The sequence below is a fragment of the Passer domesticus genome, chromosome 5 (genome assembly GCF_036417665.1).
Source record: "Passer domesticus isolate bPasDom1 chromosome 5, bPasDom1.hap1, whole genome shotgun sequence".
NCBI lineage: Eukaryota > Metazoa > Chordata > Aves > Passeriformes > Passeridae > Passer > Passer domesticus.
The window spans coordinates 16547797-16570160 of NC_087478.1; the positions used below are offsets into that span (position 1 = coordinate 16547797).

Genomic DNA, 22364 nt, shown 5'->3' on the forward strand with positions numbered 1-22364 from the left:
TTAACATTCATCTTACTGAAACCCTAAACTGAGCAGTGCTGAACATTCATCACAGACATACAATGATGGATTTGCCTTAATCTCTCTAGCACTGACAGTAAGCTCCACCTACCAGAGCAAGATGTTTCTGCTAAAATCTAAACCTTTCTGCTTATTTAGAAAACTTTGTCAAGATTGGGTCTGCTTTTAAAAGAGAATCGAGGTACAACTTTATGAAAAGAATGCCTAGACTAAGTTAGGGATTATGCGTGAGGCCCATAAGAGTTGATGGGGCTTGTTTTCATCATAAGAATCACAGGTGGAAAAGGTATAGGACTGGAAAATAGAAAATATCTTCTTTATATTGATACTTATATCCTTTATTTATAGAATGCAAATTTAAAATTGGCCAAGTAGGTCACCTATCTGCATATAATTTAACTCTAACCAAATAAACAGGAAAACAATTTAAAAAAATAAATCAAGAGGATCTGTGAAATACAAGTAACAGTTCTTTGACTAAAACATTCAACTCTTTCAGCACTCCTTGAGACTGACAACCATTCCAGCAGGATCCATGATTTTCTTTTTGTAACCCTGTATAATGTTGCTGGCTCTGCTGACACTTGCCTCTGTTGATTCTTCTGTATAATTATATAAAATATTCTTCAAGGATATAAACTTTTCAATGGATTTAGAAGAAAACCTCCTGCTGATAAAGTAATCTTACTTCCCACAGAGTGAAGAACACTACAGCAGCTGAATAGCAATGGATATGTTGGTCTTTTGGGTATGATTATGTCTGACTCTAATGGAAGAGACAGAAATACTCAGACTAGCATTAATGAGAAAAGAGCTGAAAGAGCAAGATGATTTCATCACTTTTTTTTAAATCTTTTTCAAAAGAAAATTTGAGGCAGATTTAGAAGTACAATAGTGAAAAAAAATCAAGGTGACTAGTCTTGATTTATCCTAATATACCTACTATTAAAAAGTGTTATCATGCTTAGCTTTACCTACTAGGCTTTGACTGCTCCAAGAAGTTTTAAAACACGCATAAAGACCTTGGAAAACGTCTTTGTGTGTTACATATAGCACCAGAATCTGAAGAAAAGTATGGGGGTTTTGGTGAATTTCATTATTTTTTTCCAAAGTTGCTGTTAAGAACATTTGAGTTAAATTCAGATGTAGCCACTACATTTTAAAAGTTTTATTTTTTTCTCTAACTAGAAGTGAGTTGGAGTGTGCTCACTATTCAAATGACATTGCTTTGTGCTTCATTTTCTTCTCTAAGACCTCAAAATCACATGAGAGTTACATGGGTGTGAAATGAATTAGTTTTATTGCTTTTTAAAGTGACACTGAAATGTTTCCCATATTAGGAATAGTGTTGCTTTTTTTTTTTTTTTTTTTTTTACATAAGTGACAATTAAAAAGATAGTATTTTACAGTTTTTCTAAATGAGAATGCATTTGCTAGGTTTATAATTTTATATAATTTTAAATAGACAAGAATAATTCACCAAGAATGGGAGAGTTCTACAATGATCATCTACTCCAACTCTTTGACCAGGGCTCACCAGTAGTTAGAGTAGTTTTAAGGGCATTGCCAAAATGCCTCTAGACAGAGGGGGCTGGGACATCAACCACCTCTCTAGCAAGCCTGTTAGTTTTTCACCACTCACTCAATAAAGAAATGTTTCTTATTGTCACATGTGAATGCCTCCTGATGCAGTTTTAAACCATTTCCCTACATCCTGTCACTGGATATCAGGGAGATAAGTACCTCCTTCTCCACCTTCCGTCCTCAGGGCACATTGTGCAGAATTTATACAGTACACAGATTTAATTGCAAGAATGGGATATTGACCAAATCAAGGTATGTCTGACCCTGGACAATAAATTAAATAAAATATTACTACACTGATGGCATTAAGTCAGGTCAAAAGTACACATCCAATAACTTTTTCCTAGCAGCAGGAATAAGCAGACACTGCAGAAGGCAGAATGGAGCAAGCATATATGAAATTTCCTGCATTACTTCACTGCCCTTTATTGGTTTTGTTTTTTTTTTTTTCAATTCAGGAAACATCTTGAATCAGATGTGCTCTGTATATTTAGTAATGCTTAATAAACTTTTCTTTCACAGAACTATCTAATAAGCACTTGGACCTGTTTAAATTTTTTCAGTCTACAGCATATTTTGACAAAGAGTTTCGTTATCCCATTATATACTATACGGAGGAAGAAAAACCCAAAAACCTTAAAAGTTCACTCTTTATACTGAAACTAATTCTTGTCAGTTTTATTTGATAGTAGATAGGAAGAAAACAGAAATTATTGAGCTCTATTAAACTGTCTATGGCACTTGTGATTTTCTGGATGTTTATTCAATCCACCACCTCATTTCTTCCATGTGTTGGTGGTTTTTCATGAACAGGATGGGAGTGCTGGGACACGTTCCTTGAGCTTTATTGCAGAATCAGCCTCATTACATGGTTGAGACAACAGAAAGATGGCAACAGCTCACATCCTGCCACCAGCAGCCAAAGATTTCTTTGTTTTACAGAGCATTTTAGAAACTTTCTAGCCAATAGCATATTGCTAAAGCTTTCAGAAAATTGTTCTAGCCAATTCCTAAAAGCACATGTACACTTGCTTCACACAATGCTTGCTTGTGTGCTTTCTGTTAACAATGCACAATACTTCATTATTAAGCCTAAAACCTTCTACTATCTTGCTAAGCATATTTTTCTGCAGTCTTAAGGTCTATCTTAGCCAAGCCTAAAACTCAAGCTATTGTTTCATGTCCTTGTTTGCTGTACTATTGTAACTTTTTCTACTTCCAGACTGCAGCTGCAGCTAGCTCTAAGTTTTCTGTTTTTTCTGTTTCTAAGGCCTGCTTTTACAGCTTTCTGGAAATCTTCTTACCTTTACTATTTCTCACGTTCCATACAGGTTCCTGTTCAGTTCTGCCTTGTTAAATCATTACTTATATGGAAATGTTTACACATTTTTAAAGAGGCTTTAATCCTTCCGGAACTTTTCCTAATTCTACTATATCATTTTGAGGTGTGGGGACTAAGGTTGTATAGCATTCAAAATATACAAGAAACATGAAATTATACAATGTAATAATGATATTTTCTGTTTCATTCTGTATTTCTTTATTACTTTCTGACAACTGATTTCTTCTCACATTTGCTGAGCATTAGAAATGACTATCACAAAACCAAAATCTTCCCCTGGGTAATATGGTCAGCTCAGTGCCCTTTTTTGGTTTCCCTATATAGATTATTTTACATTTACCATAATTTATTTCATCTGACTTTTTTTAACATAGTCATTCAAATTACTTACTGACTTTGTCAAAGTTTTCAAAGCTGAACTCTGTCCACTCTGTACTGAATGACTTCATACTTGGAAAGACTGTCACTTGACTGCTGATCTCTTTTCTTAGATTATTTTCAAATGAGTGTAAAAAAATATTCTGCCAACACAAATCCATGATAATCTCAATGCTCTGCAAGAGAAGGTTGCTTACCTTTGCCTCCTCTTTCTAATTATTTATTTGTTTGCATATTCAGGTGTAATTAGTGTGTGTGCCCAAGTTCTGGCTACTGAGAGAAGATACCAGAAGCTGCCCTCATGTTGAACAGAGTCAGTTCCAGCCAGCTCCAAGACAGCCACAACTCTGGCCAAAGCTGAGGTCAGCAATGATGTTGCCAGTGCCCCTGTGATAACCTGTTGAAAAAAAAGGTAAAAATGCTGTGCAGCAACTAGGAGTGAGAGGAATGAAAATATATAACTCTTTATCCTAGCCCTTTTAATTGGTATTAAATTAGATTAATTTCACCAGATCTGTTTTGCTCGTGGAGATAATTGCTGAGTGATCTCCTTACACTTTTCTCAACCCACAATTGTTTAGTCTGTTATTCTATCCCCCTGTTCTCTTGAGAAGGAGGAGTGATAGAGAGGCTTGTTGGTCACTTAGCTGTCAACTATGCCACAATCTGCCACAAAGAGAAATGTTTTAGATCTCCTCTGGCATCACATTTATTATTTCCCAGTCTTAAGATGCAGCAGCAGTTTTGAAGAGAGAAGTTACACACTACCATTAGTAATTTAGCTATTTCATCCTTGAGTTATCTTAGAACACTTGACTGACTGCCATGTAGTCCTTCCAATTTGTTACTGCTTATTTTGTCAGTCTGCTTCATAACCCCTTTTACAGCCAATTTCAGGCACAACTGCTGAGTCTCCAATAAAAAAGAGTTCCAGTGAAAGAACCTCCCTGATTTTTCCAGAGTGAACATTAATGGAAAAAAAAAAAGATATTTTGCTTCTCTGTGGTGGTTTGACTTGTTTGAAAGATTGTTTTATATCCAAATTGTCATCTGAGTTCTTTGTAGGATTTCATTGCAAACTTCTTATAGAACATCTGTTTGGGGGAAAAAATATACAGTTATTTAGGATACTTATTTTGAAGGTTTTTTAAATTTTTTTTCCCCTCAAATTGTTTTTGGGATATCTTTGAAGATGTGTAAAAAGTCAGCAGATTTTTCATCCTCAAGTATTCTTTCATCAAAATGCATAGCCATCCATTCAAATTAGTATGCATTCTTGAGTTCTCTGTGTTAGAAGGCAATATTCCATAGCTCTTTCTTGTTTTGTGCAGTTTCTAATCTCTGGGAATCTAAAACACGCCAGTCTGGGAAGAATTTTTATGCTTGCATTGCCACATACTAAACAATGGAGGATCAGGCCCATTTTTGCTTACATTTACCATTCATTAGTCACAATTGTTTTGCATTTTTGAGTACAATTCTTTTTTCTGCCTATCTAGTTATATTAGTCCCCTAACCACAAGTCATGTCATTATTAAAATTATTCCCCAAAGCAACTCCTGTAGTAAACAACAGATCTGGGATTGCTGCTTTGCAGAAAATGAATCAGTAATTCTGGCGATAAAATGACTGTGAGCTTTCTGCCAATTTTGCTGAATATTGATGAAGGAATGATGTATCATCCCATGTGGTGGACAGAAAAAATGAGTTGTGACAAAAATGTGTTTGCAATCCTGAACTGCTTCCCATCTTCCCGTATTAATTTAATTTACCAGGCCAAAGGAAGTTGGCCATTTTTGTTGCTTATTCCCTCACACCTAGTTTACCTGAACATTTCACCAGTCATAGCAGCTGGGGACCAGTGTATCCTGCCCTGTCTATCAGAGCACCCACACAGCTGCTAAGAGTTCTGCTGTTCGGTAATGGAGCACAATGAAATGTTTTACCAGAGAGATGACTGAAATGAAGCAAGTATGCCCTTTCTAAAGGGAAAGATTATGAATTCTATGAATGTTATTTCTGGTATACTGTGAGCACTTGTTTTAGAAAAAAACAGCGATGGCTTGGTGATTTTTTAGTAGTTGGAAAAGTACTACCTCAGAAGGCATATTGTCTTACTGATGATGTACCTATACAAAAATACCCCAAAATTCTGGTTTTGACACAAAAACTAATCAAAATGTAGGGGTATTGCAGACATCAAGGTACAAGTGTGATCTTTAGGTACAATTTTGAAATTTCATTCTAGTGGAGTTTATGTTGACACCAAAGAAATGTGATCCAATACAAGTCTGTATATAGTGTTTGCAATCCAAGATTTTGGCAGCAGTTCAGCTACAGGGGTGACTTCCACGAAAAGAGACCAGAAGTTTTCCCTGAGTTCAATACAGCCTATGCCATCCAAGGCACAGAGATAGAGCCAAGACAGACTCATTTCTGGGCAAATCTAAGGCTGCCAGTGACTGTGGTCTTGCCTCTGGGATGGCCTGTTTAGGAAGGGGAAAACAAATTACTGGAAAGCAGGAGCCAGAGAGAGGAGTAAGTATGTGAGAGAAACAGCCTTGTAGAAACCAAGGTCAGTGAAGAAGGGGGAGGGGATGCTCCAGGCACAGAGATTCCTCTCCAGCCTGCAGAGGACTCCATGCTGGATGCCTGAAAGGGACCATGACCCCATGGGAAGCCCATGCTCAAACAGGCGCCTGGCAGGATCTGTGTCTCTGTGAAGGAGAGGAGCCAAAGATGCAGCAGTTTTAGTGGCAGGACTTGTGACCCCACAGGACCCACAGTGGAGCAATTTGTTTCTGAAAAACTGTGCTCCATGTAAGGGATTCTTACTGGAACAGTTCAGGAAGATCTGCAACCTGTGTGAGAGACCCCACAATGGAGCAGAGGAAGACTTTGAGGAGGAAGGAGAGGCAGAGAAAACATTGGATGAACTGACTGTAGCCCCCATTCCCTTCCCCCTGTGCCACTGAGAAATCATGTGTGGAATCTAGGAAGAAGAGAGGGTGAGGGGAAGGTATTATAAAATTTGTTTCTATTTCATCTTATTCTACTCTGATTTGATTGGTAGAAAATTAAATTAATTTCCCCAATGCAAGTCTGCCTTGCCCATGGTGGTAATTGGTAAGTGATCTCTCCCTGTCCTTATCCCAATCTTTTCATAATGTCTTCTCTCTACTTTCCAGCTGACAAGGGGTGTGACAGAGAAACTTTGGTGAACACTGGGCAACAAGCCAGGGTCAACCCACCAAAATCTGGTTTCAGGAGTAGGCCCTAGGCTTCTTTTATTTTCTTATAGATATATGTCTGTTTTTATATTGGTACTGGTTTTGGCTGGTATAGAGTTATTTTTTTCAACAGTAAGTAATATGGGTCTCTGTTTCGGATTTCTACTGGAAATAGTGTGGATAGAAAAAAACATGCTTTTGTTACTGCTGAGCAGTGCTTTAAGAAGTCAAGGCCTTTTCTGCTACTCACTCCACCTCATCAATGGGGAGGCTGGGGAGGCATGAGGATTTGGAAGGGGACACAGCTGGGACAGCTGAGCCCAACTGACCAAAAGGATACTCCAGATCACGTGGCATCATGCCCAGTGTGTAAAGTTGGGGGAAGAAGGAGGGAGGAGAGAAAATTTTAAGTGATTATATTTGTCTTCCCAAGTCACTGTTACATGTGATAGGGCCCTGCTCTCCTGCAGATGGCTGAATGCCCGCCTGCCCATGGGAAGCAATTAATTAATGTCTTGGTTTTCTTTCCTTATGTTTCCAAAGCTTTTGCTTTTCCCATTTAAGTGTCTTTATCTCAGCTCACATGTTTTTCTAGCTTTTACCATTCTAATTTTTTCCCTGATCCTACTGGTGAGGGATTGAGTGACTGGCTGTGTGGTGCTGGGTTGCTGACATGGTTTAAACCAAAACACCTACATTATCTTTTACTAGAGGCTGTTATTACACTAAGATAAAATTAGTCTGATCACTCCTGAAGCAGTTCAGAACCTGCAGCAGTTTTCAGCCCATTTTATGCTCAGTGTAAGCATATGGGAGGTATAACAGCCTCAGTTATTCACTTTTAATCCACTGCTGAGATTAAAGCCCTCAGGAAAGTCCTCAAGAAGGAACTCAGGCAAGCAATGAAGGACAGAAATATCCAGTTACCATGAAAATAATATTTTTCATAAAAACACGCTGCCTCCTGTATCTCTCCATCCTTGAATGAGCTCAGCAAAATAACTTAGTTTTTGAACCTAGAAATTGTAATTCATAATCCCACTTCATTCTGATAATCGTGGATTCAATAAAAAACTGTTTCTGTGACCCATCACAAGTTCCTCTACACATTGTCTTCTGACAGTTCCTGTGTATTCCAGAAATGTAACTACCTTGATATTTTCCCCATAGGCTTTAAAAATGTCTATTCTGCTACCTTAATTATTTTTTTAAACGTATTTGTGCATTTACTTCTAAGAAAAATATCTAAACTCACAATAAAAATAAAAATATTGAAAATTGGTTGGCAGAGACAGGTAGCCTAGAGGATGTTTCCACTCACCCTTGGGTGGAAAACTGGAGCCTGGCCATGTGTATAATATCTCTTTACATCATCTGTACAGATTAGATTTCCAGTGAAGTTTAGATTCCCAAGCACATGTAAATATTTATATATACAACCTTAGGTTGTAATACTAATTTCAAAAGTGATTCCACCCTTGAGACTTGTTTCTTTTACTCGGATAAAGCCAACTACTACCATTTGTCCTTGCCCTATATTAGGCATCCGCATTAAAGTCAGATGACCAAGAGATATTTTCATTCACCAGCAGCAATTGAAGACCAAAGAAAATACTTTTCCAGCATCTAAATTAAATTGAATTATTATATTTGGGAAACTGACTCACGCCCAGTATGTTTATTTAATATGAACTTCTTATTTCATCTCATAAATGAAAAAATCAATTGCAGAAGAATCCTGGTGTGGCTGCTGCTTAACACAATGAATATCATTCTTTGTTCAATTTATCTCAGCCATTCCTGCTTAGGATATTTTTGAGGATAGACATGTCCTTGCATTATGGTTCAAGTACTATTAAGCTATAGAATGGTTAAACAGTAGAGAAAAACAAAAGGAATATTGGATAGTTGTCACATTTGGGTGAAAGCTATGGGAGGGTGCTACTAATTTCTCTTGATGTGATGCATTGTGAGAGATTATTATACTATGGATAAATTTATTTTTTTTTTCACCTTTGTTCATTCTGTGGAATGGTGGGTGGGGAAAATAATTGGGAGAAACTCTGTTGTCCCTTCAAAGGGTCATGCACTTTTAATACAAACCCTCATGGGTCCAGAAAGTGAAATTTGCAATGTGCCTCTGAAAAGTTTACATATTATTATGGAAAATGTGTAGTAGTTATTCCTGACTATGCATATTAAGAAATTGTCACATCTAACTGTTTGTCAGTCTTACATTATATTCAGAGAGGTAATACAAAAAAAAAGAGTATTTTTCCAAGAAATTCCAAACCTCTGTGGTGAGGGATCACAATTATCTTTGGCATTATAAAAAAAATCCTTACAGTCTTAATGTTCCAAGAACTGAGGCTTTTTTTTTTCCTATTCCTTCACCCCATTTTTTCTTTGTTTTTGCTTTATTTTTTAGTTAATGCTTCTTAACCTTGATCAGTTTGAAACAGAACTTAATAGCTTGGTATATTTATTCAGTGGATTCTTTTATAGATCCTTTTATAGATATTTTATAGTCAGCAATTCTGTGAGACCTTACCAAGAAGAAAAGAGTGAAGAAATATAAGGTCGTATAATTAGCAACATATAAAAGAAATTATAATGAGTGTACATAAGGTGAGAATGCAAATCTTCCCTATGTCTTTGTAGATGAAGGTGTTGGGAATCACTGGTTAATCCATGGAGATTTTACTAATGAGCCAACAGGACTATAACAATTCAGCAGATATTTAATAAATACTTAAAATATGTTTATACATCTGTTGCTTTCTCTTTTGTGAGCTGTAATTAAAACAGCAATTGTATCTCTCTTGGGTAGAATTGTTTTGAAGGCAACACATGCATTGAGAAAAATAGAGGAGAATGAAGTGCTGGGTTTAGAAGATTTGCTCTCTAGGTAGATCTCACACTGGCTTTGCTGTAGTTTGGAGAGTTTTATTCTTTCTTGCCTCAGTTACTTCTGCACAATTATCTTAAACAACCTGCTGCCACCAATTTGTAAGCCATTAGTCATAGATATTTTTTAAAAGCCATTTAATTTTTTCTATTTTTCTAAAAAGTAAATCAAAACAGTCTAGAAATACCCAAAGACAGTGTTTCACCAAGAGTTAAATAGCTAGAGAAAAGCAAACCATATCAATGCCACATAGTGAAAAACAGATACTCCTTTAATACCCAAAGAATGGAAAACTAGAAAGTTTAATCATTACCTTTCTTCAAGACTTTTCCTGCAGTTCTTATATTTATAGCTTTCCTAGCACTTTCAAAACATGAGCTTCGGCAAAAGAATGTGTTTTACCACAGGACCTTTTCATCAATGGTTATTTCTTACCACATTGTATTTCTTTAAAGACATTCTATATTCCATGTATCAAGAATTGTCAGTATTGGAATTGATATTTGGAACTGCATGAAGATTATCTCCTTAGTTACTGTCTTTGCACATTTTACCTCAGTTTGATCCAGAACAAACAATTTGAAATTATCATTCAAAAAAAAGTGTCTAAAACACAACATCAGCTGACAATTATATTTAAACCAGAAAATGCATTAGACCAGAAATGTCTCTTTTAGCATTTTCCTATATACTAGTCATAAAAGTGCTTCCTTCTGAATAACTATATTAGGAACTTCATGTGTTATTTCTTTCAAGAATACTCCAATTTAAAATTGGCAGCTTTAGCAATACTAAATGTTATCTAGATTTTTTATTTGTTTTGTTTTTGTTTTGTTTTGCTTTTTGGTATATTTTTTTAAAAATTTTTTTAATATATAGCCTGTCATTCTGAATGGGCTACCATACTCTTTCAGGTAGATGTGAATTTGCTCTGCCACTGAGGAACAGAAACTTTTTTCAGTAGTGATACTGTCACAAAATCATCTGGACTCATTACAATTTCTATTTTAATAATTTTCTTAATAAAAGTGTCTGACCATCATAATTTTTACTGCAAGATCTGAGCAGAAGGAAAAATAGTCTAGGAAATATTAGTGGGAAAAGATCCCTTCTTTACCTTTTTCACATATTTGTGGGGCTTTTAGATTATTTTATTTTCACCCTTAGAGTATTTACATATCCTAACTGGAACTTTAGAAAATTTAGTTTTCAATTATCTACTCCATCAATAAATTGGTATTCAGAATTTAGCATTTATATGGGAATATATATTTCATTATCTTATAATTATGAAATGGCTAAATGGATTTTCTGTTAAGGTTCCAGAAACATTTGCTTTAGGAAGGAAATCAAGCATGACCAGAAGTAAATTTTAAGATGTTGGTTTTATTAAGTCCAAAAAAGTTTAATAAAGAAGGAGGTCTTTTATATAGCAAATTTGAATTTAGATTTTATTGCTATTGAAAGCTGTCATTTAAAAAAAAAATGTGAATTTCATTCCCAGGAAAGAGCTAACGTCTTCATTTAACCTTTATTTTTAATGAGAAACCATTTCCCATAAATAGCAACAATTATCTCTCAATAACTGTCTTCCACCTTGATTCTGAAAGTGACAGCAGATTTTATGCGCATACAATACCTATATATATATTGTTTAGGCATAATTCATGCTAAAATGTTTCAGCTCCAATAAATCTAAAATGTAGGTTAAAACACAGCTTTAATCTGAAAAATGACTGCACAGATTGATGGTTAAATTGACTAATAGTAGAACAAAATGACAGAAGATTTATCATAATAAATGCACATAAAGGATCCAAAATAAAGATAATGCAGCATAATGAGACAGAGAAAAAAGGATTATGATGGAGAAGGAAATAATAGGCAATATATTTAGTTTCAATTTCTCTGTTATCCTCAACTTCTCATGCAAAGAAAACTGAACTTACACTGTAAACCATCCAAATGACAACTTTTTTGTTTACTTTTTAAGAATCTGAAGCATTGTCTGCATGGAGATGCAACAAATCTGCATAGACTCAGCCATAAACACATAGCCTTTAATATAATAAGGACTTTCCTTCATGACTTTTCAAGACTTTTCCATTTACCAGGACAGTGCAATTGATAATATCACCTGTCTATTTGCTGTTCATACAATGAGGTAATGCTTTTTCCTCTGCAATGAAGTGTTCATTACTTCTGAAAGGAGCATTGAGAGCTTTCATGTGATCCCTACTGGAACCACTTGTTCCCTCTCCACATGTTATGAACAGCTGTCTAATTTGGAGTCTGCTTTCAAAAAGTTCAAATCATGTACAGTAATGAGAAAAAAAAAATAGTAACTTTTGTTATGCTGTGTGATGTTTGCAATGAATAATTTATTATTTTTTCTGAGTTCTTGATTTTCAGTGTACTGTTGTTCACTGCTTGTTCTGCACTTCGCCAAACTCATGCTATATTCTGATCATACAGCATTTTCACATGGATCCAGACTCCTTAATTACACTTGCAAAAGTCCCTCTTCAGCTTTCTTGCAGGCTCTCTTTGAATACTGGAAGTCTGCACGTAGGTCACATTGAAGACTTCTTGTACATAATTTTTCATTACTCTTATGATCATTACTTTTTCCAGTTCTCTGCTACATCTAGGGAAGTGCTGTCATGCCTTTCTGTGCATGATTTAAAAAGCAAAAATGTTTAGATTTTCTGTATTTTTTCTTTTGTTACATTTTTATTTTGTTTTATTGCTTAATCAGAATTATCTTCATTCTTTCCTATCTGATTTTAACACTCATATTTTACTTAAGGAATTAACTCATTTCATAAAATCATTGTTAGTTTTTTAATGTAAAAGTTTTCAATATTTTTTTTGTCTAATACATTTAAATGTATCTGTCTCTTTCATTACTTTTTAACCTGACTTTTTTAGTTTTGTTGTGGGTTTGGTTTTTTTTTTGTTTTATTTTGTTTTGTTTTGTTTTGTTTTTCCCAGCTGTATTCAACAGAAGATCTAAAATATAAACTAGTATCCTGTGTTATGGCAATTGAGGAAAAAGACACAGTGGGAGTTCATATCTTGTCTGACATGAGTTTGAAATTAGGATGTCTAGACATATATACTTACATATGGAAATCTTCCTATATTTTAAATGTATTGTAATAGCCCAAACAAACATACTTCATAAGTTAAATTATACATAAAAAACAATACACTTATTCCCAGTTAGATACCTAAAGGACAGGGGCAACAATCTCACTTATCTGTCCTTATCTTGAACTGAATCCCATCTCTGAGCATCCACAGTTATAAGTGTGAAGCAAAATGAAATTTTATTTCTGCTCAAAATCGACTACAAGGCAAAATCCATTCAGAAAGAAGATTGAATTAATTTTATGCTCCAGGAGTGCTGCTGATAACTTCCTGACATGACTGACCAAGGAGCAAAAAATACAAAATGCTCTTCTGGACCTGATACATACAAACAAGGAGGAACTGGCCTTAGATGTGAAATCTGGGAACAGTCTTGGCTGCAGAGACTGAAATATCGTGGATTTTCAAGATAAAACCAGCAAATTGAAGGATCACAGCCTTGGATTTAAGGGAGCATAATTTGCCCCACTCAGGACTCTACTTCCAATAATCCCATGGGAGATGACCCTGGAAATCTGTCTGACTTTCAAGGATCACTTACTCCAAATTATAGCGTCCCAGCTCTACCTCCTACCCCAGAGGTGCAAGGAGACGGAATGAGGGTTTTAGTCAGTTCATTGCCCATGGTTTCTCCACAGCTCAGAGAAAGTAATTGTTCCCCCATGGGGCCCCTCCCACAGAAGGCAGTTCTCTGTGAACTTCTCCGACATGAGCACAACAGTTCCCTTCCAACTGCTGCAACAGAGTCCATCCCATGGGCTACAGCACCCCTCAGACTGCTGCAGTGTGGGCCACTCTTCCACAAGTTGCAGTCCTTCAAGGACGGGCTGCTCCAGGGTGGGGTTCACTCTCATGGGTCTTCTGGAGGGTCAGAGCCTCCTCTCAGACATCCATCTGCTCCAGCACGGTGCTCTCCACAGGCTGAGGGCGGATCCCTGCATCCCCATGGATCTGCATGGGCTGCAGTGATCCACCTGCACCACGGTCTGCACCAAGGGCTGCAGGGAATCTTGACTCCAGTGCCTGCAGCACCTCCTCCCCCTCCTTCTCCACTGACCTTGGTGTCTGCAGAGTTGTTCCTGTTACAAGTTCTCATTCCACTCTTCTCTGGCCACAATTACAACTGCAAAATTGTCGCAGTACAGCTAGTCTGTAGCTGAGCAAGATAAATCTGACCATAGCAAATCCAATTCAGCTGACCTTGCTCATTCTAGAAAAGTGGTAACTGAGATCGAGCCAACCCCATTCTAGCTTAGATGAAGATACACCACTGGCCAGAGAGCTGGGCAGAGAGGTCTCCTCCAATCCTCTATCTGGGCCTGGGAGATTCAAACCCCCTATAAAAGGGGCATCCGTAATAAACTCATGGGTGTTTGCTAATGATGATCAGTGTGTTGTGTTGTGTGTCTGCCTCCAACACATGACCCCAAGTAACACAAAATAACTTTTTTTCTTTCTTTCTTCCTGAATCTCTTATCAATTACCATCATCTCTAATTGACCCAGCCTTGACCAGCAGCATGTCCATCTTTGGACCCACCAAGGATTGTCTCTGCCACACATGAAGGAAGCTTCCAGCAACTTCTCACAGAAGCCACCCCACTGCTTCCCCCTGTTACCAAAAACCAGGCCATGCAGATCCAGTACTGGTTCTATGAAGTAGCTAGCTCATCAGAGGAGGAAGATGCAGTGTTGTTTACCCTCACTTCAGCAAGGCTTCCCACAATCTCTCTCATATCATTCTCATAGATTAATAGTTGAAATATGGGTTAAATAAGTGATTGTTTTGAATGTACATTTCCTTTGTTATGTTGGTTTTTTGTTTGGTTTTTTGTTTGTTTTTTGTTTGTTTGGTTGGTTTGGGTTTTTTTTTGTTTTTTTGTTTTTTTTTTTTTTTTTTTACAACAGCAACAAAAAAGAAGTTGTTGGGGAGAAAACACTTTTTTACTGTTTATCTTCATGATGTACCAGTTTCTCCTGAGGGGTCTCTAAATACCTCCGTTACAAAAAAATTATGTATGAAATTTGTCATATATGACAAATACTCTAAAGGACAGTTAACACATATATATCTTCTGTCATACAGATTCATTAATTTGATCTGGTACCTTCAACAGAAATCAGAAAAAAAAGTCCCGAATTATGCTCAAACTTAATATTGTTACCATTTTCCTTCCATTCTCATATATCCATGTCTCGATATTTTTCTACCTGCATGATGATTTTTCCCTCAGAGTTTCAATAATAGTTTCAATATTAATTTCATTGTGAACATTGTCATGTTACCTCCCACAGGCCTTTTAATAGTTTCTGTTACATGAAAGGAATGTTTTTTATTTCATTTAATGATTCTAAGTTCTAGACCTATTAAGCAAACTAATTCCATGCAAGGAGATGAGCCTATTTTCTTCTGGGCAAATGCCGAAACCTTTCAGTGAGAGACTGTTATATCAAACTTCTCAGCAAGAAAGAAGCAAAGAAATTAGTGTGTGTCGGAATCTGAGATGAAAATTAGCTATTTTGAAAAACTAATCTCTGATAAATACAACAAGGATTTATGACTAAAATTACAGCCAGCACAGATGGTATTTGATGACATTATCTCAAGGGGAAAAGTATTATTTTTTTATGTTAAAAAATCAAGTGTATAGGTTTGGGATTATTTGGCAGAATGTAACACTCCACTATGTATGCAATCAGTTCATCTGAAAACTGACAGCTAGAACCTGTTGGCAATCTGCAAGCTATTTCAAGCATATACTGTCTTTTCAGAACAATTGCAGTCACTTTTCTTAAAAAAGCAAGTTAAAGAGCTGTGTGTAAATACTGAAAGGCAGCAGTTTCTGATCTGAACCAAGTTTTTTAAATCCTGGGTGTAAAAGTTTCTGCGTCAATTTTCATGTATGTATAAGGGGGGCGAGGACAGGAAAAACCCAACAATCTTGACTTCACAAATGCTGGTTACAGCAATATGATGTGCTTCATTCACTCTTTCCTCCTCCCCCCTTGCTGTCCTTCCTTCCAGTAAGAGTTTTTAAAAAGCATTCTTTCTCTTTCATTGTACAATTTTAAGGTATCCTTGTTACTCAGGATAATAAATCTCTGGTCAGGCAAATTGATTTTCTTATCTAAAGAACAATTTAAAAATAAAAAAAAAATCTTATATGAAGAGTACAGAATTTGAGATTTTTACTTCATGAAGAATCCTTGTTTTTCTAATTTAGAGTGCAGTCTCAAATATGAAATCAATAGAACATCTTTTTAGGTTCACATTTCTCTATGTAAATTAGAGCTGGAGTGTAGGTGGCAGTCTAGATCTTTCCCACATCTCAATTAGGTACCAGAGAGCAAATGTAGCATGCAACTTCTTTCCTTGCACAGCCCTTTCTTTGTTTGAACATAGAACAGACATAAACTTAATTAATGTCCATGTGATCCATATCATTGTGCTTCAGTGAAAAAAAATTATTATATTTTTCTGCCTACAGTTATGACTAAAATTAAGAAGGGATTTTCTTTCTCACAGTCAAAAATGTCTCCATTACACTCCTTGACTCATAACTATATTTGTTGGTATCACCTTATTTAGAACTAACAAAAGACAATTAAATATGGGTATAATCAAATATTTTTCTTTTTTTTTTTTTTTTTTTTTTTTTTTTTACTATCAGTAACATCCTCTTATCCTCTTTTATATTTTCATTTTAGATTCCAATTATGTTTTGATGTGGGAAATTACATTTTGGGATCTTTCTTGTGTTCAGATTAGATCTACCTGCAATTTCATGTTCTGTCTTTTCTACTTTTTGAATCAAGTAGGAATCATTGGGAAACTGATAGACAGTAAAATGGAAGACAACATTATGACACTTCAGACATCCACCAGGCACCTTTATTTTACATTTTTTAGGTCTTGTTCTTGTCCTCAAAAAGATATGGAAGTAAGGAAAGGTATGATATCAGAAGTATGGCAAGGTTCAGATCAATGGAAAATTAAATTAACTGGAAATCAAACCTGGAAAAGAGAAGGCATTCTGCTTACCATCTATAACACAAATTGCATGCATAGGTTGGAAGAGGATGTCTCTGTCTTAAAATGGGTCATCTGCATCAAATAAACTTGTTGAGTAATGGTATTGGCCTTTTGAGTTTTTACTTATATCAAGTGATAATTAAATTCTTGATTTCTATTGATTTTCATGAGAATTCAGATATTTCATACATTCAGCTGCATTTTAATGCAATAAGACTCTGGTAAAGACACTTTGACATAAATTGTATGTTTTTTTTCACACTGGATGTTACTAACTCCTACCAATTCCCTCCTGAATGGGACTAATCATTTATGTGTCTATAAAGGCAAGCTTGAGTACTTTGCTACACCAAAATCCTCACTGACACGTTAAAATGAACCCATACTTGGCTAAAGCACCTCTGCTAGAACAAAAAATTGAAACAGAAGGCAATTAAAGTGATATACTATTTATATTGCATATTACATACTGGTAACAGATTATGGAAAACAAAAGAGGCTAATGGCTTCTCTATAATGCAGGTTTTGGTCCATTCTGTTTAAACATAATAAGATTTCTCATAATGCATCACTGAAGTTAGAGTTACAATCAGTGGGAAATCAGATTTATGAGGATATTCTATGACCAAACTTTTTTGTCTTTGAGATTTTCAAGTAAAACTATCGGTAATTTCCCACAGTGTTAAAATAAGTTAATTATCTAAATGTTTCAAGAGTTACTACAGAATTACAGCAAAAAGAATTCAAAATTTAACTTTTAAGAGGAGTTTTAAAACAACATATGTATGTGGTTTTGTCTGTGTGAAAGGACTGAAACCTCAATATTTTTCATGTTCAGTCAATTTCAATTCAATTTCAGATAGAAATGGGGAAAAATGTAATTTGATATTTGAAAACTTTTCTGATTATTACTTGAATATCTTTATCTGTGTGCAATTTATGAATTTTGGGTAATTTTCACACACTCAGTACGACTAGATAATGAATCTTAAACATAGTAACTAGTCTGTGAAGAATATACCTGTAAGATTGAAAAATAAAGTGATTTTTCTGATGAAGCTGCTATCATAGTGTGTTGTATATTCTTTGTTGCACCAGAGTTTAATAACTGCATAAAAACTATTTAAAAGTTGGTAGGTGAGGGTCCAGTATTAATATGGTACCAAATTTTTTGTAAGGTAGAACTTACACTGAGCTCTCAATTCGAGTTTTTTACTTATAAATGAAACAAGGACTCACGGTATTTTCCAAATCTGAACTGCAAAGATCTAGATTATTTATCTCCTGATTTCAATAGTACAGTCACCCTAAATTGGCCCATTAGTCTGAGCACTAGCCATTCATCACAAGGTTGTTCAGGATTGGTGGGGGTTTTTTATTTGGTTGGTTTTGAGTTTGTTGGTTTTTTGTTTGCTTTGTTTTCTTTTTTTTGTTTTGTTTTGGTTTTTTTTTTTGTTTGTTTGGTTTGGTTTGGTTTGGTTTGGTTTGGGTTTTTTTGTTTTTGTTTTTGTCTTCATTTTTGTTTTTGTCGTTGTTGTTGTTTATTTGGGGGGTTGTTGGGTTTTTTGTTGTTTTGGGTTTTTTGGGGTTTTTTTAAGTTGTTGTTGGTTGGTGCTTTTTTTAATGAAACATACTCTTTTGACCTGTAGAAAATAGAAAAATTCTTCTTGTGTATTAGGATTATACAGCACAGAGCAAGGAATCATTAGTTATGAACCAGATGATATTTAGGAATTCTTCCAATTCAAACAATTCTATGATTCTATGATTCTACATTGTTGAAGTCTTCATAGTTTACAATTTTTTTTCTTATTCATAGAAATGTTTCAGCTTTTTGTCAAGCCACAAATTGTATTCCAAACTGTTTTGGCAGTGCTATAGCAATTTTGTTGCTGCAACCTTTGCTGTACAGACAGTTTTATTTGTATCCTTGTTCTTATGAGAGTAACACACCAAGCAGTGAGGATATGACTGTTGAAATTGATTGCTATCTGTCAATTATTACACCTCACTCCTGGCTTCCATGTAGTGATGCTTCTGAAACAGAAATTGTAAATAATTAATTTGGAGATTGCATGCAGGCACTTTGCAGGACTTAAATTCAGTTCCCTATTTTTCTGTTCATATATATATGTGAGGTATGAAAAAAAGTGAAATTTTATTAAGTGACTGGAAGTGAACTTGTATAAAAGCCTGCCATATATTTTTTTCCCTATTGTATACTAAGCCAAAAAACACACAAATTTCAGAGGAAAAAAGCCTTTTTTTTTCTTTCAATTTCAAACCTCCCTGTAATTTGCATTTTTATGAGGTAGATATCTACATTTATTTTGCTAGATAGAATGAGCATTTTTGAAGGAAAACTCAAAAGACTATTTTTCTGTTTGTTTTAAAAATGTAAGGAATAGCTTATTAATGTTTTAAAAATATAAGGAATTTTCTTATTTGTAGTGTTTACAAGTGATTTAAAATTTGAAATGGAAAATCCAGAGCCTGAAGACTGAGGAAAGAAAGGGCTTAAATTAATTTAGGAGGGGAAAAGTTCATTTTCAAAAGATATAATTAATTGGTTGCATTGGGACTGAAACTAATTAGGAAAGGAATAAGAGCAGGAAGACAACTTTTTTTTTTTTTTCTGTCTGTATGTAATATTTGGTCTGATGGTTAGGTAGTTTTTATGTGCATTTCTAGGACTGAGTGTTCAAAGAAACTGTAGAATATTTTTTGTGTTTTTCCTCTATTTTGACCCAGACACTGTTGTATACTATCAGTTTTTTTACTGTATCTCTTGGGCAAAGCATCATACTGTAATAAAACTAGCCAAACTAAAGAAATACACCTGAATGTAACATCTCTGGCATCAATTCAAGGAACAGATATAACTAAATCAAGAAACTACACTTTCATCCTGGATTTGAAAACTAAATCAAGATGAAATAGCTTTACAACAAAGGCATTTCAAAGATGTTACATATAACCAATGTAATTTACTTCTACAGTTTACAAAACATCATTGGGGGAAAAAATCCCCATCACATTTCCCTGCAATGATCACAGGTACAATAGGCATGGTTAACACAAAATGAAAATGACAAAAGTATCATTGTTCAATTACTTCGAGTCACATGTAATATGCATGACACACCTGATAACTATGCTTTAATTATTCTAGAAACTCATATAGAGAATAATCTTGCCACTAAAGATGCAGTTAAAAAAATCAAGCCTCTCTTAGATACTGTAGGGAATTACTTTTCTCTGATTAATGTTTGTTACCATTTTGATGATGCACTGTGTACACTAATATTTTGTTTCAGCACAGTAAAAGATATCAGCATAATAATTGATTGTGTTTTGATATTAGCATTAGTTTTGCATTAACAGGAGTGAGTATATATATATGTTTAATAGGAAGTTTAAAAATATTTCTTTTTTTTTCATTATTTTTTTAATGCAGTGCATCTCTAGTGCATCATCTGGAGTATTTTTGTACTGAGGACAATATAAACTTAAACATCAGCAACTTAAAACCTGTCAACTTATATCTTTCCATTAGTGGATTTTTTTTTTTTCTACTTTCACAGAATTTTGTTTAATGAGGCTGGTTAAAACAACTGTTGTTCAAACTGATACATAAAATTAGAGGTCTTTCTCACCACAACTGCTCATTTTATAAGTATCATTTTACAAAGTTGGGTTTCCCCTATATTAATATAGGCCGTGGTGGAAAAAAGTAGGGAATTTGGAACGTTTTGGTCTGTTTTATGCCAGTTTCTAAATTGCCATATTTCTTGCACTGCAGCCCATATTTTTATGCTAAGAGCATAATGATTCCATTGTGTTTGAAATACAAAGAAATTTATTCTGAATTTTCTTTAAGTTCCAGACAAAAGAATATTCTATTTCACATAAAACATTAAAAAGCTAACAGCTTCAATTGAAAAAAAATTGGTGTGTCTCATTCTTTAAATAAAACAAAAAAGGGTTAGGAAGGTTTATATCATGGAAAATAGTTTAGAATCTTAATCCTTACATTTGAGGGAGACCAAAATGAAGCTTCAAAATACCCTGTTGTAACTTAACGTATAAAAATTAGCGAGGAATTCTTTATTTTCTTTATCCATAACAGAAAAGTTAAGGCTGACAAAAAAGATTAGGTGTTAAAAGCATTTTTATTTAAAATTATTTTAAGAGATGTTTAAAAGCCTGACAATAGTTGGTTGACTACATCCACTTTATTGTAAAGGTGAAGATGTAGAAGGCAAATTATATTAAGGGGCAAAACTGACCAAACTACCCAACAAACCAATGAAAAACTTTGAATGATAGATCAGCCCAGTGACTGGTTTTGGAATTTTTTTGAGAAATAGTGGGACAGCTGAAACTATTAAACATCTTGCAAAGGAGGTCTTTATATGGCTGTCTAGAGGGAATTCAGAATAACTATTACTCTTAAAAAGAGTAATAGGAATCTTATATAATATGAAGATAATAGTTACTTTCTGTTTTCCTTACATTTTGAAAACCTTGAACATATTTTTGTCAAAAATACTTTTAAAAATAAATTGCTAAAATCTAAGGGGCAGATCACATATTTATTTGGACATCTCAAAAATATGTTTTAGTTCTTTGGGTAGGTCATTCTTTGTGCACAGCTGATATGTCATTAACAATACAGTGGGTACCAATGAGGTACTGGTGACAAGAGCTGATTTTGGTATATTTTGGCAGTAGATGCCTCTCACCTCATATAATTTCTTCTGATTTTCTTAAGTTATCAGTTAAGTTAAACTGATTTCTGTCATGCCTAAAAATCCAAACTGAAGTCAGTACTGTCTTTTGAGACTTCATTGTTTCATCAGTTTTGATTTGGTTGGGAAGAGGATTGTTACAATGAACACCAGCTTCCTGTAAGTATTGATTTAATCTTATACAACTCAATCTTATGAGGTTCATTATCAATATTTCCTTATTTGTAGAATTCTTTTCTTCTCAGTGTGTTCTAGAGTCATAAAATGATTTTGGTTGGAAGGGGCCTTAAAGATCCTCTCATTCCAACCCCTCAGCATGAGCAGAGGCACCTTCCACTACACTGGGTTACTCAAAGCCCAGTCCTTCCTATGGCTGAGGATAAACCATCCACAGCCTGTCTGGACAGCCTGTTCCAAGTCTCACTATCCTAACAGTAAAGAATTTATTCTTAATATCTTATCTAAATCTGACTACCACCTTACGCCCTAACAAAAAGTACCTCTTTCCCTTTCTTTTAGTTCCCGTTAGGTACTGGAAGGCTGCTAAAAGGTCTCTCCAGAATCTTTTCTTCTCTAGGCTAAACATGCACAACTCCCTGAGCCTCTTTATAGCAGAGGTGCTCCTGTATGAGGTGACACTGGTTTGTCAAATTCAAGAAAGGGGTTTTCACATTTTGTGATGTAAAAGATGAAGAGTTCTGAAGCGAAATTTTGAGCTGACAAAATTTCAATGATATAGCGGTTAAGCCTAAACTATCAATATGCATATTGGATGCAGACATGAGGGGTTTGATGGGAAGGAGTACAGAGAGTGAATGAACCTGCAGTCAATTTGGTAGGTTAACACTAAGTTTTGAAGATTATCTGGGTTTTCTCAGACACAGCAAAGACACAGATTTTATTAATATATCACAGAGTCACAGGCTAATTGAGGCTGGCAAGGACCTCTGGAGGTCATGTCCAGC

General features: G+C 35.1%; 1 long non-coding RNA gene across 2 annotated transcripts in view; it reads left to right on the forward strand.

Annotated features, from left to right (window-relative positions):
* Positions 1-22364, forward strand: part of LOC135301254 (uncharacterized) — a 49641-nt gene that overhangs the window by 20565 nt on the left and 6712 nt on the right. The window contains exons 3-4 of one of the 2 annotated variants that reach the window (XR_010362988.1): positions 3566-3737; positions 14122-14332. This is a non-coding gene — a long non-coding RNA (uncharacterized LOC135301254). Of the gene's footprint in view, positions 1-3565; positions 3738-14121; positions 14333-22364 lie in introns of those variants that run through there. The other variant, XR_010362989.1, reaches the window with a different exon arrangement.